Source organism: Macaca thibetana, chromosome 14 (genome assembly GCF_024542745.1).
Source record: "Macaca thibetana thibetana isolate TM-01 chromosome 14, ASM2454274v1, whole genome shotgun sequence".
Lineage (NCBI taxonomy): Eukaryota > Metazoa > Chordata > Mammalia > Primates > Cercopithecidae > Macaca > Macaca thibetana.
In genome coordinates this window covers 104,594,308-104,620,739 of record NC_065591.1, presented here as the reverse complement: position 1 = coordinate 104,620,739, position 26,432 = coordinate 104,594,308, and the positions used below count along the sequence as shown (strand labels likewise).

Here is a 26,432-nt window from a genome sequence, read left to right as displayed (position 1 = left end):
TTGTATAAAGATCGATGTGTTGACTATTATATTGAACTAGACACTTTTAATCATTGATTTAAGATATATTGGTGATTTAAAATGACTTATATTCTCTAAGAGTGAGCAGAAAAATTGGAGATTTTACCCAGTGTCAAGGGACTGAACAAGCTCTGAATATATTTAAAGGGCAATGGCAAACAAAAGAAAACAATTTTTTGAATACGTCTCATGGGTCTTGTTTATTCAACACATTGGTTACAGTTGCTTTGGGAAAAATAACTCTCACCTCATAGAGTTGCTGTAAATTGAAAACAACTTGGCTTATGTTAGGTCCTTAGTAAAAGTCCATTTCTTTCCAGGGGAATGAGTGGGAAATATGAACGTGTACATAGGGAATATAGAAGGAATGAGAGATGTAGATAAAAAATGTAGCCAGTTTTACCCTTCTGCCCCAGGCAGGACATCCCTCTGGATCTAGAGGTCTAATACCTCCCAGAGATGTTGAGGGAAAAAACAAACAAACAAACAACAACAACAACAACAAAGCCCACTGAGGTTTAGAAAACCTCCTGAAGTTTAGAAAAAGAGGGCTTTGTTTGGAGATTTAAAATGGGGGCCAGGTGCGGTGACTCATGCCTGTAATCCCAGCAGTTTGGGAGGCTAAATTAGGTGGATTGTTTTGGGCCCAGGATTGTTTGAGACCAGTCTAGGCAACATGGCAAAACCCCGTCTGTATACAAAACACAAAAATTATCAGGTGTGGTGGTGTCTGCACTGGTAGTTCCAGCTACTCGGGAGGCTGAGTCCAGGAGGCGGAGGTTGCAGTGACTGGGACTGCACCACTGCAGTCCAGCCTGGGAGACAGAGGGAGACACTGTATCTAAATAAATATAAATAATAAAATGGGAAGGGACCCTGGGAAGCAGACACGACTGGCTGGGTGATGGTAGGCAAATACTCCACCTCTCCAGCCCCACTAAGTGCATCTGGACGAGATGACCTTCAGGCCCCTCTGAGGCTTCAACATCTACTCGGGGATGAGACAATTCACGGGGGCAGGAGGTGGTTCAGCATATGCTGTCTTAGGCATGGCTGGGATCAATCCATTAGGGAGGGAAAGCTGGACTGGAGGGATCTACGGGTTCAGGGCCCACCCATCCAGGCCCAGTAACTTTCTCTTCATCCCCAAGCCCACATTGCTTTCTTATAATGCCACCAGGAAAGAGCATTTGCCTTAGCTGGTGCAGCTCAGCCTCTGGTCTCCCCAGGCATGGCCATAAAGCTGGCTCAGGCTCCAAGCTGTGCGTGTGAATATAACACAAATATTTATCCTGTCTGTAGAACACCGTGTCTGTAGAAGCTGCCCACTGGAACTGGGCCCCCATGATCTTGTAAGGCAAAGGCTGGCTACAGCAGGCAGCTCTGGGGCCCTGGGTCCCACCTAGGGTAACCGTGTTGAAAACGGACCCGGCTTTTGGGGAGTCTTTGCTGCAACTGCAAAGGACAGATTCTATTTCAGACCTGTGGTATGTGTATTTCTTACTGACTCCTTTTCAAAGCCAAATCAATATCAGGCCAACCAGGAGATTTCCAGGGATATAAACCAAGGGGCTGAGAGGAGCAGGGAGGACTCTGATGTGGGATCAGCAGAGCAGAGCCCTCTGGGAGGTCTCCGTGTTGGTGATGTAGGATCTCACCACACTAGTGATAAAAACAGAACTGTTAGACTCTTCCCTCCAGTCTGGATCACATCCTCCCTGTAACAGGGGTTCTTATGAGGGGGTCTCACTGGCCAGGGGGGAGTGGGTATGACAGGCTTCCTGGTGCACACACCTTGGCGATGCCCCTGGCGAGAAGTGGGGAAAGGCCTACTCCCTCTCCTCCCACAGCCGGCACTGCTCAGTGCAGGGTTTTCTACCAGCCTTGAAGAACACCCTTCCAGAGGGACTTCTCCCGCCCAGCACAATGAGAAAGGGGGAGTTTTCATGAGGACCGGAGTCACATAGGTGATGTCGGTTCTAGCCATCTGATTTCAGGGATCGCCCTTGAGACAAAAAACCCTATTTAGCTATTCTCCCAAATTGCTGACATCCTACCAGTAGAGACTCATTCCTTTGAGCCTCTGTAAACCCAGAGTCCTGAGGCAGTGGCAGCACTTTGCTCACTGTGAATGAGTTGTCAGTTCCTTTCATTTACTCTTTCAACAAGTCTCTTGTGAGTATCCATGAAGGGTCATTCCCTATGAGCCAGGTGCTGTCCAGGGACTCACAGAAGCAGAGGGAGGAGACAATCTGGGCTCCGGATGCTGCAGCATCAGGAGGCGATGCAATGCCATGGAAGGGGCTCAGGGAATGGAGCCAGCAGGGAAGATGCCCTTGGCCCATTTTGCCACTCCAAGAGGGCCTCAGCTGGGTGGCCTCCTGGTTTCCCTGATGAGGTGCAGGGAGGCTTTGGTAGAAGCTCCAGGTTGCACCATGAGCTCCCAGCTCTTTGATTAATTCCAGAGCCTCTGATTAGTTTCATCCCATGGTACTTGAGGATCAGACATGGAAACCTCCAGAGACAGAACCCAGGGTGAGGAGGGGAGGAGGAGGAGGAGGCTGCTAGAGAGGGTTCTGTTGGGAACCTGTATTCTTATTCTGAGATTCCCAAGTCCTCTCTCTCTCTCTCTCTCTCTCTCTCTCTCTCTTCTTCTCTCCCAGTAACGCTATCAGAGGGTTCCAGCAATAGCCTGGGGAGGCCATAGGGTGGGCATCTCATCTCTCTGCCCCCGAGTCCCTTCTTCCCCTAAAGCAGGAGGAAGAAGGCTCCCAGCCCACACACATACATTCTGCTACCATGGCTGCTCAGAGCCCCTTTTCTTGGGGGAAACAAGGTCAGGAACCTCTCCCAGTCAAAGTCCCCCTCTCCCAGGGAAGATTTTACCAGTTGACTTGTTATTAACGATGTTCTAAAAGCAGCAGGTTTGTGGCCAAGGGAAATCAATTGGCCAGAAATGTGACAAAAGGGGAAATACTCTACAGCATATGAATGTATGAATTATTGATGTCTTCAGTTTGAGGCTTTCAGACACCAGGGCTTAGCTGTAAACAGCAAAGTGCACTCTCTCTTGCACCTCCCTCCCACCCACTGTCTCCCAGTTTGGAGCCCTTGCAAGGTTTGCCCTGAAAATAGGTTTGATCCCAGGGCCAGGGAAGCACGTGGATGGGGGAGGGAGGAGTCAGAGGGTGTCCAGCTGACCAGCTCTTTGAGGCCCCCATCTGAGCCTAATGGAACCATTCTGGGATCGGGGGCTCCACCCTCCCCAGGCTCAACTGCCCTGAGTGACCCTCTGACTTCCATTTCCCCTGGTCTCACAGGCCATAGCCATCTTCAGGGTTAAGGATTGCAGTCTGCTTTTTTCCTGCTTTTTCAAGGGGCTTGAAATTTCTGAGCATTACCTGATCTTTACATGGGGGAAGGAAGAAAAAAAAAAGATCCTCAGCTGCATACAAAAAACAAATCCTACTCCTTTTAATCTATAAACCATTATCTCCTCAATTCAAGCTTTAAGATTCGGGACCAATATATAATGCTAATAGCTCCTGAAAGATATATTCAGAGGTCTTCTGTAGTCTGAAAACCATTTTTTCACAGGCTCTGAGAACAAGGTTTCTAGGGGTCGTCTCCTGCACTTGCTCTCTTCTCTTGCTTTTCAAGTCTCTGTTTTTCACTAGCTATTGCTATTGCTCATAGCTCTGTAAGTAATCTCATTGCCCCACAAATGCTGACTCCCTTTAAGAGGATCTAGCAAATCCTGATTATGAATTCATGTCCCTACTCCTAACCTGCCTACTCACCCCTCCTGCCTTGTCCCTGCTGGGTGGAAATGCATATAGGAAGCTCAGTTACAGGCTGACAACTCGAGCAAATGAATGAACACATTTCCTGTCTACAGGATAGAATTTCACTTGGAAATTGTCCCTGGCCTCCTCAGTTAGCGCATCAGGTCCACCACCCATGTCAGGACCCTTGAAGGGAGAAGAGGGAACAGCTGTTATGCAGATGAAATGTTACTTGCTATCAGAGAATTTCCCCAGCTGCCTAACCCTTTCCCTGCCAGGCCATCGCTCTGAGCTTTTGTAAAACACACTTCTACTGATTCGTGAGTTGAGTTTAACCATCTCATAGCAGCACATGGCAGAGATGTTTGGATTTCTGAGCATCTGCTGGAATCAATCCCTTGCTCAGGCTCTGTGCTCACTTTTTTAGGATCACTCACTGCTTCAACTTCCAGGAACAGTGATCACAGAAAGGCTAAGTCAGGTGGACTTGAGGGAGAGGGATGCAGACCCCTTGAGATGACTCTTCAGGTAGAAATTTCTGCAGACCCTGCAGAGAAAAGGGCTGGAAAGGAGATGGAGGTAGAGGAAGAAGCCCAGTCTCTGGGTAGTTTCCCCAAAGCGAAGGTCTTAGGGGGCCAAGGTATGAAAACAAAAATAGGCAGGGCTAGAGAAGCCAGGACTTAGGCTGAGAGCTGCAGACTTCCCTCATCCCCACCCCGCTCCTGGGTGGTCAACCCTGGCTACTTCTCTGGGCCTTCTGGGAATGGTTGGCCTCTCTCTTTGCCACCTCTGCTTTCCTTTCAATGAAACAAGGAGCAAAGAGATCCATTAGTACTAGCTTCCACCAGACTTGTGCCCAAGTAGTCCAGCTCAGAGATAACTCTTGAGTCTTTTTCAGCTCTGGCTTGCCTCAGTTTCCCCATGAGGCTAATGTGGGTGGAAGGAAAGCAAGACCACACTAAAGACAGAGTTTAGATGACTCTAGGCAGGAGTGCTGTTGCCTGCACAAAGACACGTTTCCACCAGCCTTGACCTAGAGCAGTGAGGTATCCCGCCTCCTGCAGCACCTGCTAGCTGCTTGCTTCCATTCTCTCCAGTGCCCGCTCAGCTGCCTGTACAGGTCCTGCCATCCCAGAACCAGTTGTGGTCCCACATCCCTCCCCAGCTTGCTGATTACCTGCTAGGAAACCTGCCACATGGCTGGGTCTTACATGCCCCTGGGGATGCAAGGGCTGCTGTAAACAATCCTGCAATTTGCCTGTAAACTACCAAAGTGGCAGCTTCCCTGACACCAACATCACGCTACTCCCTGCCACAGCACTAATGAAAGGTAAACAGGCTCTTAACCCCAACACAGGTCTCACTTGCCTGGACTAAGACACTCCCTTAATGACTTGGCAAGAGCTGCCCTGGCCAGTGGCTGCCTGGCACAACCAGCCATGAGTCCTTCTGCCCAATGAGTGACAGATTCACTAAAGCCTGATGAGTGCTTTAGTGACAGATTTGTGCTAGCCCATCAGGCCCCTATGCAAGTCTACTGTCCATGGAGGCAAAAAGGAGGATGGGGTTCCAGGAGGGTGATGAAGGGAAGATACAGCATGAGCTTCTTCAGAAGAGGGTACATAGTGCAGTGTAACTGCCAATAGCCCTGGACCCCCAGATCCTGGCTGTTCTCCCTGCTCACATAAGGTGACTTAGGGCAGGTTCTCAGCATCTCTGAAATCAGTTTTTCTCACTATTAAACAGAAATAATAAACCCTTTCTCATACACTTGTGAAGATTAAAGATAATGTGTCCAGTACATAATGGATTTTCAATAGATGTTAATTTACCTTTCCGTCCCTCCCAACCCAATGTGGTGATCTAAGTGAGGTAACAATACTGAATCAATACCCTTCCATCCAATCAGAAGCCTTTCACATACACTATGTCTTTAAATGACCATTAGAAGTCAACTCAACCAGTCTTCTTCTAGTGCTTGATTGCCGGCTGTGTGCTTTCTTATAGGTGGTTTTTGAGCCCCTGCTTGAACACCTCTAGGGACAGTGATCTCATTAGCTCCCAAGATAGCACATTATTTTTAGATCGTGCTGTCTGTTTAAAAGTTCTTTTGATTGCACAGGAACTCGCTTACCTGTAACTTTCACCTGTGTGTCAATTCCCCCTCCAGGAGCATCTGGACTGGTTATTTAAAAAATATTTTTTTAATTGATTTGATTTGATTTTTTAAATTGAGAAATAAAAATAGTCTTTATTTATGGTATGAAATGATATATGTATATATTGTGGAATGGGTAAATCAAGCTAATTAATACATGCAATACATCACACACTTTTTTTTCGTGTGGCAAAAATAATTAAAATCTACACTCTTAGCAGTTTTCAAGTGTACATTATATTGTTAACTGTAGTCACCACGTTGTACTATAGTGAATTTTCAATTTACTCAATAGTGAATTTTGGATTTACTCCTCCTGTCTAACTGGAATTTCACATCCTTTAATCAACATCTCCCCATCTCTCCAGCCTTCTGCCCATGCCCAGTATCTGGTAACCAACATTCTACTCTCTGCTTCTGAGTTCAACTTTGTAAGACTCCACATGTAAGTGAGATCATGCAGCACTCGTCTGTCTGAGCTTTCCTCATTTCACTTAACATAATGTCCTCTGGGTTCATCCATGTTGTTGCAAATCACAGGATTTCTTTCTTTTTAAAGGCTGAATAATATTCCACTGTGTATATATACCACATTTCTTTACCTATTTATCCCTTAGTGCTTGATTCCATATCTTGGCTATTGTGAATAATGCTGCAATGAACATGGAAGTGTAGATAATCTCTACAACGTACTGATTTTATGTCCTCTGGATATATACCTAGTAGTGGGATTGCTGGTACATATTGTAGTTCTTTTTGATTTCTTAAGGAACCTCCATACTGTTTTCCATAATAGCTGTACTGATACATGTTCCCACAAATCATGTGTAAGGGTTCCCCTTTCTCCACAACCTCACCAACACTTGTTATCTTTCATCTTTCTGATTGGTCATTCTAACAGTTGTGAGATTGAGGTTTTAATTTACATTTATTTGACTATTAGTATTGTCGAGCATTTTTTCATATGCCTGTTGGTCATTTGTACGTCTTCTTTTAAAAAATGTTTATCCAGGCCCTTTGTCCATTTTTAAATTGGGTTATTTGTTTTTGTTGTTGTTTTTGAGACAGAGTCTCACTCTGTCACCAAGCCTGGAGTACAGTGGCATGATATTGGTTCATTGCAACCTCCTCCTCCCAGGTTCAAGCAATTCTCCTGCTTCAGCCTCCCAAGTAGCTGAGATTACAGGCTTCTGCCACCACGCCCAGCTAATTTTTGTATTTTTAGTAGAGGCAGGGTTCCACCGTGTTTGCCAGGCTAGTCTCCTAACCTCAGGTGATCTGCCTGCCTCAGCCTCCCAAAAATCTGAGATTACAGGCGTGAGCCACGGCACCCAGCTGAGTTATTTGTTTTCTTATTATTGAGTCATTTGAGTTTCTTACCTATTTTGGATATTAACCTCTCATTAAATATATGGTTTGCAAGCATGTTCTCCCATTCTGCGGGTTATTTCCTCAATCTGTTGATTCTTTTCTTTGCTGTGCAAAAACTTTTTAATTTTATGTAATTTCATTTGTCTATTTTTGCTTTTGCTGTCTATGCTTTTGTGGTCAGATCTAAACAATCATTGCCTAGACAAATGTCATGAAGCTTTTTCTCTATGTTTTCTTCTAGTTGCTTTAAGGTTTCACGTCTTACATCCAAGTCTTTAATCCATCTGGAGTTGATTTTTGTATTTGGTGTGAGATGAGGGTCTAATTTCATCCTTCCGCATGTGAATATCCCATTTTCTTAGTACCATTTGTTGAAGAGAACTCTCCTCGTTGGGTGTTCTTGGCAACTCAGTCAAAAATAAATTGATTATAAATTCATGGATTTATTTCCAGGCTCTCTATTCTGTTCTATTGGCCCATGTGCCTGTTTTTACACTAGTACTATGCTGTTTAAATTAATATAGCTTTGTAGTAGATTTTGAAATCGGGTAGTGTAACACCTTCTGCTTTGTTATTTTTGCTTCACATAACTTTGACCATTCAGGGTCTTTTCTGGTTTCCTACAAATTTTGGAATGCTTTTTTCTATTTCTGTGAAAAATGTCCTTGAAGTTTTTCTGTCCATATCTTTGGGTAGCATGGACATTTTAATAATAGTAATTATTACAATCCATTAAACACAGGAAATCTTTCCATTTATTTGTTTCTTCTTTAATGTATTTTATCAATATTTCACAGTGTAGATAGGTTTTCACCTTCTTGTTTAAATTTATTTCTATGTATTTTTTCTGTAGCTATTGTAAACAGGATTGTTTTCTATCTCTTTTTCAAATAGTTCATTGTTAGTTTCTAGAAGTGCTACTCATTTTTGTATGTTGATTTTGCAGATTCTGCAACTTTATTGAATCTATCATTAGTTCTAATAGGTTTGGTGGAGTCTTTAGGGTTTTCTATATATGATTATATCATCTACACACAGACAGTTTGGATGCTTTTATTTCTTTTTCTTCCTTTCCAATTTAGATGGTTTTTATTTATTTTCCTTGCCTAATTGCTCTGGCTAGGACTGCCAGTACTATGTTGAATAGAAACGGCAAGGGTGGGCATCATTGTCTTGTTCCTAATCTTCAAGAAAAGGTTTTCAACTTTTCAATGTTAAGTGTGATGTCACCTGTGGGCTTGTCATATATGGCCTTTATTGTGATGAGGTACATTCCTTCTATACCTAATTTGTTGAGTTTATATCATATCATAAAAAGATGCTGCCACCTGGACCAATTCTGATTCCTCCCCTGCTTGGCACTGTAGGAGACACATAGACTTTTCCAAGGAGACTCTCACAGATCAAGATGGCAGAGGGGAAGACTAGAACCTTGCTGCCCTGTATGTGTATTTTTTATGTATATAGGATATTGAATCAGGACTCCCACAGTAAAGATCAGCTTTCAGCGAGGTTTCCTCATCACAAGATTCAGCGTTGGACTCTGAACCACATTTCCCTGAAAATGCTGAGAGGAGATGGGTTGATCTACTTGTTTTTTGTTGTTGTTGTTGTTTTTGAGACAGAGTCTCGCTCTGTTGCCCAGACCGGAGTGCAGTGGCGCAGTCTCGGCTCACTGCAAGCTCTGCCTCCCAGGTTCACGCCATTCTCCTGCCTCAGCCTCCCGAGTAGCTGGGACTACAGGCGCCCACCACCACGCCCGGCTAATTTTTTGTATTTTTAGTAGAGACGGGGTTTCACCGTATTAGCCAGGATGCTCTCAATCTCATGACCTCATGATCCGCCAGCCTCGGCCTCCCAAAGTGCTGGGATTACAGGCGTGAGCCACCACGTACGGCCTGGGTTGATGTACTTGTACTGAGTCTCCCAAGGTTGGTGTGGGGAATACAGTGAACCTGGGTGACTTGGGCTCTGGGAGAGGTGTCAGAATTGCATGGTGCTGAGCCTCCTGCCTGTAGGGCTCAGGCCTCCAGGAGCCATGGGTGCAGGGCAGTCCTGCAGTGGCAGCCTGGCTGGTCCTGCCTCCTCTGCTGCGGGCCAGCTCGCTGCAGTACTTGCCAACCACCAGCCACCAGCTCTCAGGATTATTTCATAGAAGTGGAATTTATTTTGAGACACAAGCAGGCCTGTGCTCCATGTATACCAGCCAAGTGCTGGGCAGCAGTGTCCACTTTGCTGTGGGCAGCTGCTCATTTTTAATCCCTTAGAAAGTGGAGTTCATGGGATTGAAGGCCTGGGGTGAAGCAGTGTTGAGCCTGAGCTGTAGGAGCCTGAGTTCTCCCTGGGAGCAAGAGGCAGAGCCACGAAGAAAAGTAGGAAGAGAGCTTCTCCGTAACTGGGACTATTACTGAGGAGTGAGATGGTAGGTCCTAGGAGGTTGGCAGAGTCCAAGATGTAGCATCCTTACAGGAAGGCCCCATTTCTGGCCAGCCCAGCCCTGAAGCAGAAGGCAGTGTGGCCCACTTGAGGGTAGGTTAAAACAGCTGGTGCTAATGACCCTGCGATGTGGCCAGGCCGCACCTGCCCTCCCTGAGGAACACCTGTGGCCATCAGGAGGCCGTTGAAGCTCAGAGGTGGGCCAGTTGTTGCGTAGCTTCTCCAGACCCCCGACAACTCTGTCATTCTGGAGCACATCTCTACACCTCACCCACTGCTTCCCTGACCCCCTCGATCCCGCCAAGGCTGGCAGTCAGCCCTGTGGAAACACCTGTTTCATGTGACGTTACCCCATTGCAGTCTCTGCTACGAAGCCTTTGTCAGTCTCCTATTTGCAGGGGCGGACACTTTTGTGGTCCAGAGATGTCAGTTCTCTCCCACAGGGGTTTCCTCCACCCCAGTCCCCTTTCTATTTGTGCCCTTTGTCTTTTCCTTTTCTCTAAGGTGGGGGTGACTTACTCATCCTAGGCCTGTGTCTCAGGGCCTTGGCTCTGTAGCCCCCTCAGGAGGCTCTTCTTATTGTTCTCTGAACAGTGGGATTTGAGGAATCAAAACCCCTCTTGCAACAAATCTATTTCCATAGGCCCACCAGACACAGGTGCTGAAGTGCTCCCAGTTCCAGCCATTGTGTTGTTAAGAACAATTTCTCTTCAGAAAGACCCTGTCAAAATGCAAATGTTACCAGAGAAGGGTAACACATTAACTTATTACATCCATTATCACTTTAGTGCGGTTTATCAGCTTCCCAGCTGAGAACAGGGCCCTGGGGAGAGAGAGGGGAATGCTGAACAGGTAAGGTTCCACACAGGCCAGGGGATGGGAAAGGCTGTGTGGGGAGCTCTGGGCAAGACAAGGGCCCTGGGGAGGGAGGCTGCAGTACAGGAGGGGCGAGAGGCAGGGGAAACCCTGGTGTGTCTGATGCTCAGTGCTGCCTCATTTTCAGAAAGGGGTACCTTTGGATAAAGATAGTCCCTTCTCCATTATAAATAGAAAGGCTTTCTTTTCCTGTGGATTATTTGGAAAGCCTCACATTTAGTGGTTTTTTGTTTTTTTTTTTTTGGAGATGGAGTCTCGCTCTGTTGCCCAGGTTGGAGTGCAGTGGTATGATCTCGGCTCACTGCAAGCTCTGCCTCCCGGGTTCACACCACTCTCCTGCCTCAGCCTCCCGAGTAGCTGGGACTCCAGGTGCCCGCCACCATGCCTGGCTAATTTTTGTATTTTTAGTAGAGATGGGGTCTCACCATGTTGCCCAGGGTGGTCTCGAACTCCTGAACTCAGGCAATCTGCTTGCCTCGGCCTTCCAAAGTGTTAGGACTACAGGCATGAGCCACCACGCCTGGCCCCCAAATTTAGTTTTGCCATACATTATTTTCCTTCCTAATCATTTGCTACTCAATCTAATATTGATATTAATTTATATTCCCTGAAGACACACCAGGCATACACTAAATGGCAGAGAAAGTCAGACTGAGATTGAAACTGTGCTGCAGGCCATCCTTAAAGAGAACCCACACTTAGATAATGAAGCCATTGCAGCTTTAGGCATTTTTTTTTTTCCTACCAATCTCCAACGGGTGGAGGCTATCACAGATGTTTCCTCCCTCCTTGTTTCTAATAGCAATACCAAACGGGTATTTTACGTTGGTTCATTTTGCAAAAAAAAAAAAAAAAAAAAAGAAAAAGAAGCAATTGTTCTTTACAAGCCTAATTTCCTTCTGAGAAAAGTAGGTCCTACACACAAGCAGCCCGTCTGGTTCTACTGCAGCGTGGGTAGGAGGTGGAGAGGTGACCAGGGGCTGACTTAGGAACAGGATCGGGATGGAACACCTGTGACAGTGAGAGGGGTTTGAGTTCCTGGAGACAATCCAGAAGGCCAAGGTGGGTGGGATGGGGAGGAGGAGTCAGCAGTTGCAGCAATAGGGTCTGGGGCTGCAGAGGCAAGAGCAGAGCAATGGCTGCCCTGCCAGTCCTCTGGAGGCAGATCCAGGCCGAGCGGGCTTTCACACGGATCTGACACTCTTTTTGAATATTTGTTGGGGGTTTGCTGCTCGGTAACATCCTTCTTCATCCCTACCCTGCTTTCAGTAAAATCTAACACACACATAGAAGCATAGTGTGGAGAGTGCATTTGTAAATCCTATAAAGGGGCTGAATTTGGAACCCGGGTTGATGTGTTGTAAGAGGGGGACAGTAGGAGCGGGCAGCAAGCAGCCATAGCCTGGATTAATGCAGAGAAAACCCTGCTTTGAACCAGATGTGACCATGAGGACACAAGCCACCTGAGAACTTGAAATCAGAGTGACGTTGGACTTCCACAGAGTTAGGAGGTGGTGGGATCCCCCCATGTCCCGGGTCAGAGGCGGCAGTCAAAGAGTCATGATAAATCCAGAAGTCAGTTCTTGTGATTTGAATTTCAAAAGTGCAGCAGTCAAAGCAGGTCAGAGAGAACCCAGGACAAAATCAGAAGATTTGGAACAAGACATATCTAGATACATGGAATCCAGGCGCATCTAGATGCGCTTAGCAAGGAAGAAGAGTCAAGGAAACGGGAAAGGTAGTGTCTGGTGAGTGCTCCCAGAAAGGGGTATCCAGGAGTATGGACCGCAGCCTCACAAGGTCTCCACAAAGCAGAACATATAGTGTGCAGCTGAGAGCTGTGGGCATGTGGCCCAGAAAAGCCCAGAAACCTGGAAAGGCTCTGTGATGGAAAGAGGACACAGCAGTGACCAGGTAGCCAGAGGACCACAGCCCAGATAGGACAAGGACGTGTGGGTGGATGCCAGTGAGATGTCACCGAGGATGGGATCGCACCCCTGCCCCCCACTTCATGCAAGGGCACCAGGTAGCCCCTCCCTAAATTGGATGCAACTTCCTGTTAAGTGAAAAATGGGAGACCTGAAATTAACTAAGATTAATTTCCTGCCACAGAATCGGAGCTTGAAACCAAAAATCATTTGAGTTATAGAAAATGGAGCTTATATATATATATATATATATATTTTTTTTTTTTGGAGAAATGGGTCTGTGAACTGAGGTCCTCATCCACAATGACATTTTTTCATGGAGTATTTTGGGTCTTGGTGCAGCTGTGGGACGTTCCGATGGTGTTAGGGGGTGCCGTCGGGGATACGATTTCCTGGTTCTACCTTTCCAAAAGCAGAAGAGGACAGAGTGAGGGCTGGGAGCCTCTTCCTGAGCTGCATTTCAAAACAGTGTGCTCAGCCTCCAAGTGGGGAGATGCCTTCTCTTTCCTCTCTCACACAAGCTCGCCATTTCAACCCCTGAGTTACGCTATCTCAGCGAAAAGAATGAAACTGATACAACCAGCTGCTGGGATTCTGGTACCAACACAGAGAGCGCCTGACCACCTCCCGCAGGGTTCGAGGGGGAGTGACTCATCCACAGCGAAAATGGCCAAACAAAAACAATGACTAGGCAGGCAGAGCCACCCAAATGTCAGCCGAGAGAAAAACTGTCAATGAATGAGCCCCAAATGGCTCTACAACAGACATCCCAAGGTTGGGGTGCAGAACCCAGGTCACCCCACTTGGCAGGCAGTCGGTGACCACCCACTGGCAATGGGCGAGGGGACGTGGGACATCTGAGCCTCCTCAAGTCACTACCGTTGAAATTCACAATCAACATGGGTCACTGCTTTGGCAGGCGGCCCGTCCTTCTCCGCCCCCACTTCTTGAGTTTGTAGAAAAGGCTTTTCTCTGGACTCAAAGGAGGTAGGATTCCCCCGCCTTTTTTTACTACCTGCTTCTTGCCTCGCTGAATCCTTTTTTGTACCTTTTCCCTTTGGTGAGTGGGTGCCATTTATCCAGCAAGAATGAACCAGCTTACATAGTCTTTCATTCATTCCCTTGGCTTCCCTTGTTTTCTTTTGTCAGCCCTTGAGTTTCTTGGATTAGGCTGCCTCTGCTCAAGGCTGGAGCATGGTTTTCACAGGGGGCTTCCTGGGCCGACTTCAGGATTTAGGAGGTCAGGGGATGGGGTGCTTTATCTCTGCATCCTCAACTACAATATTCACCTCCACCGGACAGCAGAGAAGTAGATGGTCCAAGTTTTGCACCAGACTAGAAACAATACTCCCCTGGAGAGTTCCCAGCCCCCAGAGGTCAACCATGAATCACCTTCTGGAAGCCTGTTGCAGGGTTTGTGATGGAAATGGCTCTGTCGTCATGGTAACTCTGCAGGGCCTGGCCAGGGGCTGCTCCAGCCTAACTGACTCTTCTGGGTTTCAGGTTTATTCACAAGCTGTGACTCCTGCCTGGTAGGTCTTCAGAGCAGCTTCTTGCCATCTGGGACCTGAGGGAAAGGCTGGGGATGACATAGGCCTAAAGCTTCCCTTATTCAAAAAGATGGTTTCAAAGCTGGTTCTCCCATTCAAGAAAGATGAGCGCTACTTTTCTGTAGTGCTGACCTGTGTCCTGCCTGTTGACTGGACATGCCCCAGAGGGAGAGAATTGTATATCTGGACTTTGAAGTGGAAACACCTTGGGTTGAGCAAGGGCTCTGCCTCTTACCAGTTGTCCATCTTTGGACAGATTCTCCCCCTCTAAGAGGAGTCCTCATACCCAGTTCACAGTGTAAGTGTTAGAATTAAATAACGTAAGTACGTAACGCAGGAATGGCACACTTTTTCTGTAAAGGCCCAGGCAGTAAATATTTTAGGCTTTGCAGGCCACGCGGTCTCTGTCTCAACTACTCAACTCTGCCCTCATAGCATGAAAGCAGCCCTGATCAAGAGGAAACTAAAGAGTGCAGCAGAGTTCCAGTAAAACTCAGGTGGCCCTTGCTGGGCAGTCTGGGCTGACCAGGAATTCTAAGCAGGAGCTACATCTGAATGAATACTATGCATCACTGGCCACCGCGGAGAAGAGGCACTGGCGAGGGCAGCAGCGTGGTGACACAGCTGAGGGCAGGGTGAGAAGTTCAGGCTGGCTTCAGAGCCCCAGTTCTGACAGGCTCTGCACGGCCGCTCACATCTCCGGGGAAAGCCACAGTGTGCCAACGGCCCAGCGACCCGCTATGCTGTGCTGTGATTTATTAATGCTCTCACCCAGGGCCTGTCTCCAAGAGGTTTGCCGGGGCTGAGGGAAGAATATGGGGTCCCTAATTCATTCAGAACACTCTGATTTACACCAGCTCCTGGCAGCGGCATTTTCCAAGACCCCCCAAGAGTGAGGGGATTTAGAACTCCGTTTTCAATTCTGCGTTCACTGGTTCCAAACAACTAGCGGGTTAGAGATAGGCCAAACTGGTTCTGCCTGAAAGACTCTCACCCCTGCCGAGGGGTAAGCAGGTGTTACCCATCAGTCCATCTCCCTCCTAAGACAAGAGGTCAGGTCCTCAGAGCGAGCAGACTGCGGGCTGAGTACCTCTGTTGGTTAGGAGGGGTGGCTCACAGCAGGTCGGCTGGGGAGGTGACCTGTTTCAGAACTCAGGCCAATGATCTCTTTAGGGGCTGGCAGTTGACTGGCAGCAGGTCTGCACTGGTCAGGAGGATCATGAGGGAGGTGGGGTTTGGTGCTGGAATGGATGAGTTTGGGACTCTGCAAGTCCATGGTCACACTGTGACCACTTTTCCCTCCTGGGCCTCAGTTTACCTCTCTGTAAAACGGGGTCCTCTCTTCTGCCCTCTCAGCCCTCCGGGAGTAGGTGGGTGGTGGTGAAGGCTGGCTGATGGTATCTGTGGGAACAGGTGGTGCACGACTCCAAGAGCGTTCTATTTATGCGGTTATTCTGATGACACCGTGTTTTCTCCCGACAAGCTCGGGTGCTGAGCAGCTGTTCTTTTGCTCTCACCCCTGTGGCGTCGCTGTGAGGGGGAGTATTTCTACTTCTCACTGACAGTTTTCTTTGCCATGGAGACTTTATTCAGCTCCTTAATACCAACACTTTACATGTGGATGCAACATCACAGTTTACAAAGCAATTTCAGAGACACCTTCTGATTTTATCTCCATAACAACCCATTGAGGTTGGCGTGGCCGATGGGTCGATCCTGAATTAGAGATGAGGAAACCGCCTGTCAGGTGAGGTGTTTCAACCCTGTGCTGGATTCCCACCACCGGTAGGTGGCAGGGCCGGGACTGAGACATATGCTCACCCCACCACATTAAAACTTCTCAGGAAACCTGCTCCCCGTTAACAAGCTTTCGTTCTGGCTGGCCGTGGTGGCTCACACCTGTAATCCCCGCAATTTGGGAGGCTGAGGCTGGGGGATCACTTGAGGCCAAGAGTTTGAGACCAGCCTGGCCAACATGGCAATATCCTGCCTCTACTAAAAATACAAAAATTAGCCAGGCGTGGTAGCAGGTGCTTGTAATCCCAGCTACTTGGGAGGCTGAGGCAGGAGAATTCTCGAGCCTGGGAGGCGAACACTGCAGTGAGCCAAGATTGTGCCACAGCACTCTACCTGGTGATAGACTGAGACTCTGTCTCCAAAAAAAAAAAAAAAAAAAAAAAAAAAAAAAAAAAAGCATTTGTTTTGGTGTACTTTTATTACATTAATGTAATAAAAGTATCAAGGAACAATTTATTCTGGAGGGGCAGTGGGAAGGAATTTTAAAAAATAGTATGATGAAGGGGGCTTTTATTCTGGAAAGCTGCCTTCTGTCCCCAGTGCTGAACTTCCTGTCATCATCACCAAAATAAATTCCACTTTCGAATGTGACTTTTCCCCCAGGCCTTCCAAAAACTCAAGCCAGACAGGTTTGAAGGAGAGTGTGAGCTATTTTTACTACTGTCTGGGGTTCTCCCTATTTATTGTTGGAGGGAAAATAAAGACAGCTGAAAATCCCCAAGAATTTTCTCTGGCTGTGAATTTGCACCCAGCTGTCTCCACACACCCACACCCAGCAGCATGTGGCTGTTCCACACTGCTGGCCCTGAGTTCAACATCATTTTCATCTTTGACAGGCTTGCTCAGCCACCATCTCTGAATTAGAGTAGTAGTCATAACCCAACAATGCCCTGGGCAGGTCCTTGGTACCCAAGGCCAAGGACTTTCCAGTCTTTGGAAACCCAGTCATAACCTTCTATGGCCAGATATGAAGGAATGGAGTCCTGGCCTCACACTCCCAGTTTCTAAAGTGATCCATTCTCTGAACTCCTACACCCAGAAATCCTCTGGCTTTGCACCCTTGAGTCCTCTGCCTTTCCAAGGTCCCACCGGGCTGGTGGCCAAAACTGTGAGCCATTGATGTAAACAATAAAAACGATAGCAGAACAAACCCATTAGGCTAAGCCAAGTCACCCTGACAAAAAAAAAAAAAAAAAAAGCCAGATCTGAAGAAAGTGAAGACAAATGGGAAATCTTTGCAAATAACCACTCTTATCTCCACTCATCTCATATGCCTCCCCTTCCTCCCTATTCTTTCCCCTTTTCATCTTTCCTTCCTTCTTCCCCTTTCTCCTATAATACCTGCATTTCCTCACTAAACAGATTGTCTATGCCACAGACCCTGAAAAATATTCCCATCTATAACCCATGAGGTTTGTGTCCATTTCAACCCTAGATTTGATTCTGTTAAAGTGAACAGTGAATTCCAAGAAACTGTCTAAATAATTTCATTGTGTTGGAAGTTTTTGTAACAAAGTTGCAAGAAAAAATGACTGAATCTTGGATATGGATATCCTAGAGGCTACAAAAGTATTTTTACTGTAAGGATGTTTGAAATAATGTTGTGTTAAAGGGATATCGGGGTTATGTCATTGCCTCTGACCCAGAGAGTTTCACCTGCTACTCCCATCAGACTCCTTCCAAGTCCTCACAGATGCCTGGATTTGGTAGATGGCCAGATATTCCTCATAGCTGTATGATCCACTGGATTGAATCATCCACCAAGTATCCTTTTGAGGACTTCCAGTGGGATTAGCATCTGGCAGGGTGCTGTGAAGAATTTCCCAAACATAAGACAGGATTGCCCTCCTCATGGTGCTTACAATCTAGATGAGGGAGATACATCTGGTATGCACACAGCTAAATTGAATAGCAGAAAGCAGTACCTAGTTAAGTGCTAGGCTATGTGGACTACAAATGCCATCCTCATTCTGTCTATAATGTGAGCCTATTCTAGGCAGAGGGGAAGACTAAGTCTGACTTCTGCTCCATTCCAGCCCTCCCAGTGCCTCAGAGTCCTTTGTATATATTGTACAAGCTCCGTTGTAGAACTTACTACATTGTGTTGTATGTTCATTATGCTTATTTTATTTTATTTTATCATTTTTTGGAGATGGAGTCTCGCTCTGTCGCCCAGGCTGGAGTGCAGTGGCGCGATCTCAGCTCACGGCAAACTCCACCTCCCGAATTCAAGCAATTCTCCTGCCTAGGCCTCCCGAGTAGCTGGGACTACAGGCATGTGCCACCACACCCAGCTAATTATTTGTATTTTTGGTAGAGATGGAGTTTCACCGTGTTAGCCAGGATGGTCTCGATCTCCTGACCTTGTGATCTGCCTGCCTCGGCCTCCCAAAGTCTGGGATTACACGCATGAGCCACCACACCCGGCCCGTTATTTTTATCTGTGTCTCTATAAGTGTTTTGAGCTTGAGGACTTCCCTTTTGCAAAAGATCTAGTGAGGTGCCTGTCACACAGTCAGTTTTTAAGGAAACTTTTAAGTGCTTATTGAATGTAGAATGTTGGCTAAGTATTGATGCTAGAGAACTGTTGTCTGGCTGCCCTCTCACATGGGATTCCATAGCACAGCCATGCTATGCTTTTTCCTTTTCCAAGGTGTCTAAGAGGAGGAGCCGCTCCAGAGGACTGAATGTAAAGTCAGCAAGCTCATCTTAGAAAACCCGGGGTGGAAGGAAATTAGAATCCTGAAGGTTATTTCTCTATGCATAACTTTGGGGTCAAGAAATCCAGTTTGGATCTGTCAGAGGTGGCGACAGGCCCCAGAGGACCTCTCTCAGCTATATCTTTGGAAAAATTGATGTCTGCATTTTAATTCTCTCCAACACGTCATTAACCCCACAGATACCCTTCCACTGAGACAAGACCCATGATGAGGGTTGTAGGAAGAGAAAGAACTTTCTCTAAGGGTTCTGCCCTTTGCTCAGTGAAAAATGATCTATTAGAGGCTGACAAATCAATAAAGGCAATTTAAGCCCCTTTCTTGGAGTCCGTGTGACTTACAGGAAGGGTAGTGTAGCGCCTGGGTGGTGCCATGGGCCCCTTGCTCCTTCCCCTCTTTGCAATTATGGCAAATTTGCCTAATGCACTAAAAGCCAATGAATCATGTCCACTGGTGATGGGATGGGAAAGGCGAGAAGGAAGATGTTGGATACTGGCAGCTGCCCTGATAACCTTGGTTTTAATTAGGCTTTAGTGAATAACAAACAAAACAATCATTCATTTGTGACAACCAACTATGGTGACTAAAAGGCCCGTATTTGGTTGTTGCAAATGAGCAAGTGTCCTAGGTATTAAGGGAGGCTAGGATGGCTTCTCCCCCATGGATCTCATCTCATGAAAGGGTAGAGGATCTACTCAACCATTGGTAGACTTGGACTTATTTTCTCCAAACTGGAGCCCAGGCTTACCAACTCTTATGTGTTCTTCTTGCAATGGATGGGACTCCTACGGTGCTTGGACTCATTAGCATTAATCACGATGTGGAAGTCACAGCATTCCTCTCTTTCAGGCTATGCACAGAATATTAATGGTCTTAAAATCCAATCAGAAATTCTACAAAATAACTGGCCTGTATTTATTGAAACTGTCAAGGCCAAAAAAGATAAGGAAAGATGTAGGAACTATTCCAGATTCAAGGAGATAAAGAGACATCATGACAGCTGAATGTTACCTGTGATGCAGGATTTTCTTTAGCCATACAGAGCACTGTTAGAATAATGGGAGAATTTGAATAAAGTCTGTAAATTAGCTAATAGTATTATTATAATGTTAATTTCCTAATTTTGACTATTGTGCTATGGTAATGTAAGAGAATTCCCTTTTTAGGAAATACACACTGAAGTATTGAGGGATAAAGTAGCAACAGATCTGCAACTTACATTCAAATAGTTCAGAAAAAAATTCTCTTTATTTTTCTATTTCTATCTATCTCTCTGCCGGTCTCTATATCTATCTATCTGTCTGTCTATCTATCTATCTATCTATCTATCTATCTATCTATCTATCTATCTATCTATCATCTCTATCTCTTTCTGTTTCTCATATTCATAAATCTATTGATTTATCTGTTGAAAGCAAGTGTGGTAACATTCCAAGTGTGAGATCTGGGTGAAGGGTAGACTGGAATTCTTTGTAGTAATTTTGCATCCTTTCTGTAAGTCTGAAATCATGACTAAGTAGAAAGCCAAGAAAAATTCCAGGCTGAGCACAATGGCTCATGCCTGTAATCCCAGCACTATGGGAGGCTAAGGAGGGCGGATCACAAGGTCAGGAGATCAAGACCATCCTGGCTAACACGGTGAAACCCTGTCTCTACCAAAAATACAAAAACTTAGCTGGGCATGGTGGCATGGGCCTGTAGTCCCAGCTACTCGGGAGGCTGAGGCAGGAGAATCGCTTGAACCTAGGAGGCAGAGTTTGCAGTGAGACAAGATTGTGCCACTGCACTCCAGCCTGGGTGACAGAGCGAGACTCCGTCTCAAAAAAAAAAAAAAAAAAAAAAAAAAAAAAATTCCAATCAGTAAAGAGATTGCCAACTATGACCAGTGAAACAATATATCTCAGGTTCCCTTCTCCTCCCTTCTTCCCAAAAGAGCCTCTCTATCCAAATCGTGCCCTTAAACCTGTGACTTAAACCTCTAAATACCCAGGGAGTTGTGGGACCCCCGTGACATTTCTCTGGATGATGAGATTTCTTACATGATGAGAATAAATGAAGAGATTTGCACAAGGAGCTAGTGAAAAATGAAGGGATTTGACCAGATGATCACCAGGCTCCTTTCTAAATCAACATTCTGTGACCTTCTGATCCTATGAAGTAGAAAATAAAATATAGCCATGTGTTGCATAACGACATTTCGGTCAACAACGAAATGCCGTGGTGGTCCCATAAGATTAGAATGGATGGAGATGAAAAATTCCTGTCTTAACTGTCATGTCATTACTCACACGTTTCTGGGGATGCTGGTATAAACAAACCTACTGTACCACCAGTCGTATGAAAGCATAGCAGGTACAATATGTACAATACATAAAAACTTGATAATGGTAATAAACAATGATGCTACTGGTTTGTGTATTTTTTATTTATACTTTTTATCATTATTTTAAACTGTACTTCTTCTTATCAAAAAAAAAAAAAAAGTTAACTGCAAAACAGCCTCAGGCAGGTCCTTCAGGAGGGATTCCAGAAGAAAGCACTGTGATCATAGGAGGTGACAGCTCCATACACATTACTGCCCCTGAAGACCTTCCAGTGGGACAAGATGTGGAGGTGAATGACAGTGATACTGATGATCCTGACCCTGTGTAGATCTAGGCTAATGTGTGTGTGTCTTAGTTTTCAACAAAAATATTTAAAGGGTAAATATATATATATATAGAGAGAGAGAGAGCGAGAGAGAGAGTGAGAGAGAGAGAGAGAGAAGTTTGTAGAATAAAGACATATATATAAAGAAAATATTTTTGTACAGCTGTACAATGTGTTTGTGTTTTAAACTAAATGTTATTACAAAAGAGTCAAAAACTTTAAACATTAAAAAGTTTATAAGATAAAAATTATAATAAGCTAAGGTTAATTTATTATGGAAGAAAATTTTTAAAATAAATTTAGTGTGGCCTAAGTGTGTTTGTAAAGTGTACAGTGGTGTACAGTAATGTCCTAAGCCTTCACATTCACTACTCACTCACTCACTCACTCACCCAGAGCAAGTTCCAGTCCTGCACGCTCCATTCACGGTGAGTGCCCTAGACAGATGTTTATCTTTTACACCACATTTTCACTGTCCCATTTCTATGTTTAGATACATAAACACTTACCATTGTGTAACAATTGCCTACAATATTCAGTACTGTAACCTGCTGTGCAGGTTTGTAGCCTAGGAGTAATAGGTTATACCGTATAGCCTAGGCGTGTAGTAGGTTATACCATCTAGGTTTGTATTAAGTACACTCTGATGTTCACACAACCATGAAATCGCTTACGGACAGATGCATTTCTCAAAACGTATTCTTACCATTAAGCGATCACGACTGTTCAGTAGTAGTTTGTGGCCTTTCCGACCTGAAATACCCCTCTTGCCCAGCTTTGCTTCTATTCCTTAAGACAACACCCGGCAGAGGAAGTGGCCGTTTCTGCCTGCTGCCGTGTGGTACACGTCTCTTGCTCCAGAAGCCCAAGAAAATGACATCCCAAGATTGTTCTTAGGAAGCCCATGTGGCCCCTTCTCTCCAGATAATTGCTGCCCAGGTCCGCAGACCTAATGGACTTCTTTAGGCTTCCCTGGGTAGCAGTAAGTGCACATACACAGTTAAATGCAAAGGATTTGTATAGATACTGAATATATCTCTATCTACATAAGGATGTACACATGCATTTTTCCAACACCAATCTCCAAAATTATGATTCTAAACAAATTTTCAAAATATGTCATATAATTTAAAATACTAAAAAAATATGTTTAACAATTGTCATCAGTTCTGAGTTCTCTGTACTTAAAGACCAAATCATGTCCCTAGAATGGCTGTGGCACCGTTGTAGATGGTGAGTAAAGCGGATTGTGGCACCTCTGGAGAGAACCCCAGGATGCTGAGCCCCAAGCCACCAGCCAGGAGCTGGTTCTCCTTCTTGGATTCAGGAGCTAAGAAGCACATTCTTGGGAAAGGAGAAGACAAATGCCTTAGTGCACATTTCTTGTTTGTGACTGTGTAGCAGGTGACTATAGCTGACACTGCCCCTTACCTGCCAAAAATCCATTCTCTTCTTTATTATTCAATCTCAATTTTGCTTGAGATTTCAATGTTGCCAGTTTAAAACACTTACCTCCCCAGGCTGTCCTGAAGCTAAGAGTGCTCGTATGATTCAGTTTTGACAGATAAGACAGAAAGAGGAATCTCACGGAAAGTTGTTTTTCCTGATAATAAATAGACTCCACTGATAGCAGCCTTTTCCTTTGTCCTTCCCCTTGTTTGTGCCTGGATTGTAGAGTAGCCATTCTTGGAGCCAGGAGGATGAGAGCCACAATCCAGCTGGAGCAGGGGTCTAGAGGGGTTCCTGGCTGCTCCCCTGAATGCCTCTGGACATCCCATTATACCAAAAAAGTCCTCGTGGTGGGGCTTTTTATTACACACCACTGAATGCAATTCTGAAAGAGACCCCAAAATCATCACCCCTGTTCTCAATATTGTGGTTTTCAGGGTCTGGGATTCACACCCAGGGCCACCCCTGTGCTCATCATGAAGGCACGTTCCCCAGTTGTCTTACTCTATTCTTGCTGCTATAACAAAATGCCTTAGACAGGCAATCCATAAACAACAGGAATTTAGTGCTCACAGTTCTGGAGGCTGGGAAGTTCAAGATCAACATATCAGCAGTTCTGGCATCTGGTGAGGGCCCATTCTGCATAGATGGCGCCCTGTATGTGTCCTCACATGGTGGAAGGAGCAGAGGGGCTCCCTCGGGCCTCTTTTGTAAAGACACCCATCCCATTCATGAAGGCAGAGCCCTCATAACCTAATCACCTCCCAAAGACCTCACCTCTTCATAGCATCACCTTGGAGGTTAGGTTTTAACATTTGAAGTTGAGGGAGACACAAACATTCAGACCATAGCACTAGTCTACACTGTTTGCTTCAGGGATGTGTCCACAATTAAAGCCAGAACAATCTGAAAAAAAAATCAGGAAAAACTGATTTTCCTTAACTGTGAATTTGGAGCTATGATGGTACAAAGTCTGAAACTGTGGCAGCAGTGCTGTTGTAAGAGGAAAATCCGCTGAGAATGAAACTGACATTTGAGGGTATAAATCCAAGCTGAGGAGGAGCCTGGGTTCTTTGGCGTCATTTGAGCCCCTATATCAAACTATGCCTGAAGCCAGCCCTAACCTCAGACTTTTGAATTAAACAAGCCAATAACTTTCCTTCTTCCTTAAGCTAGTTAGAGCCTCCTTGAGCCAAGGAGTGCAGATAAAGGCCTTATTGATTCAGAGGCTCCCTGAGGGTGGACGCTGATGGAGGGAAATTCTTGGCAGCAGCTCTCTTAGAAGGGCCTCCTGGCCTGGGGTGTGCTTCTTCAGAGCAGGGCAGCTTAGTTTAAGGAGGTCTGAGTCCATGTCAGTGTCATTCTTCATCCCAGTAGGACACAGTTCTAATGGTAGGGCCCCAACATAGGACTTATTTTGTCTCTAAAAATGAGTCCTATTTTGGATAAAAACGGGGGTCAATTTTGTTTGGTTTGGGGGAGGGTAATGTGGGCTAACGGGATGTCTCGTGGTGAGTTATCTGCTACTCTTTCAGGAAACACCATCACCAGGGACAACACTCACTTTCATAAAATTGTCTCTGACACCGTCTTAATTCCACAAATTACTGTCAACCGAAGCTGCAAGGAGTTATTTTTAAACTAAATCTACTTGGCAGGCCATGGGGCCAGGCTTTCAGAGTATAGCTCATCAATGGCCCTAGGATGGAGAAGTCCAGGCCTCCCCTCCTGCATGGATCCTGCGTGGCTTCTGGAACCAGCCAGGGACCACCCCCCCTTGCCAGGACCCACGCTGAAAAGCCAGGCTTCTAGATCGACCCTCATGGTATTCCTCCTCCCAGGCCTTGCCTAGACTTCACCAGTTCCTGTCCCCTGTTAGTCCCCTTCCCCTTCCACCAGCCACCACAAGGCAGCCACTGGGGAGGGAGAAGCTCCAGCACTCTGGGGCCAAATAGATGCACTCAAATCATCCAAGAGCACAAATGCTCCAACCTCCAGCCAGTCTCTGCTTTTCCTTTCTTCCCAACTCTTCCTCTTTTCCCTCTCTTCTCATTCATCTGATTTCCTTTCTCATTTAAAGACAAACACATTGTCTTATACCAAATTTAATTAGGCATTGCTTACAGAAAACTGGGGTGCGGGCTCCTGGAGGGCTGCCTCTACCTAATGCTAAAAACCCTAGGGGTGAGCGGTGGTGTGGGAGCTCGTTTGCAGGGCAGCCCTGTGATGGCAATGGGATATCTCCCTCCCCAACTACTCTATAGACAGGGACCTGAGGCTCAGAGAAGGCGGGATGTTGGCTCGGGCCACCCAGCTCCTGACAGAGCTGGCCTCTTTGACTCTGAAGTAAGTGTTCCCAGCATTCTCTCTCCCATGTTAGCCTGCATTTCCCTAGGAATCATGTGTCCAGAGCAAACAGGTCTTTAGGGGCATGGGGCAGAGTGCGTGGGATGAAAGTTGTTGCTGGCAGGTTCACTTAGGTGTGTCTGTGCACCTGACAACTATGAAGGAACTTTGCTGGGGAGGAGTGAGACTCTACTTCCTCTGGTCTTCCACTCACCTGCCTTTTCTTAACAAACAACAAACAAATAAATAAAGAGCCTTACTGCCTATATCTCTGACTCCAGGCCACGGCTGGAGAAGAACACAAGTGAAATAGAGTCCGTGCGACTCTGAAAGCCTCTGGCTGCCTTCCTAGAGTTGAGTCATGTCTCTGCTTCAGGAAGGTGCCATTAATTTGGTGTAAGAAATGAACAAATATGAGTACAGTGTGGCTCAGAGCTCCCAAAACGAACTGAGAACTTTCTGGGTTGTATCCACAAGCGTGGGCTGAAAGCAAAGATTACAGAAGGTGTTGATGGGCCTGGAGCTGGAAAACATTCCATTGGAGCAATTAAGAGGCAGCTTAGCGCCTCACTGGGCTATACTTCTTTGAAAATGCCTTTAGGTGGATTAGGAAGATTTTTCCTTCAAATAATGCTCTTTTCAAATTATAGTAAGTTTCTATGGCTGAGACCACAGTTGGACTCGGTCCCTGGGGCTGTTACTCCAGGGTTGTGGATAGAGGTAAATGACAGGAAAGAAATAAAATCAACAGTCCTGTCCTGCAGGATGTGACATGGTGTCATGAAGATGGCGAGACGCGAGGATCTGGGGTGAAAACAGCACCTCCCAGAGTGGACTCCAATCATAGTCTGCACTGGAGTGTGGTGGGAGGAGTCCAGGAAGTGCCTGCTTCCGCTACAGCCTGCTTCTCAGGGGTGGTCTGGGAGAGCCTTTCTACCTGATGTTTCTGGGTCTTGTGTGTGAGAGGCAAAGAGAAACCCTGAGGAAGCCACAGCTGATCAAACCAGGGACTTTATCCTGAGCCAGAGACAACCAGCATCCGGGTGACAGGACTTTTGGATGGTGAGTCACCATCCAAATCAACCAGTGAGAGCTCTTCTCTGGCCCAACGTGCCCCAGGAGCACACAGAGAGAGGTCATTCACCCCATCTCAGGCCGTCTTTGGGGAGATCCCAACCTACAGTTCTAATTTCCAAGGTTGCTGCATGTCACCTGCGCTGACTTGAGGGACTGTGGGGCTGAAGTGTCTTGTGGTATCTTGGTTCCCCCCTTAGGTTTGCTTCCAATAAAGCCCCATGGAGCGGCATGACTCCTCCTGGCAGCATTAGAAGGAGGACACGCCCACCCTC

At 46.1% G+C, this 26,432-nt stretch overlaps 1 protein-coding gene across 14 annotated transcripts in view; it reads left to right on the top strand.

The window, feature by feature from the left end:
* TIMM8B (translocase of inner mitochondrial membrane 8 homolog B) overlaps positions 1–26,432 on the top strand; it is a 1,180,384-nt gene that overhangs the window by 465,777 nt on the left and 688,175 nt on the right. The window contains exon 1 of one of the 14 annotated variants that reach the window (XM_050757774.1): positions 1,780–1,783. The exons of 12 other annotated variants lie outside the window; for them this stretch is intronic. The gene's annotated coding sequence lies outside the window, so the exon portion shown is untranslated. Of the gene's footprint in view, positions 1–1,779; positions 1,784–16,425; positions 16,430–26,432 lie in introns of those variants that run through there. One more of the 14 variants, XM_050757785.1, reaches the window with a different exon arrangement.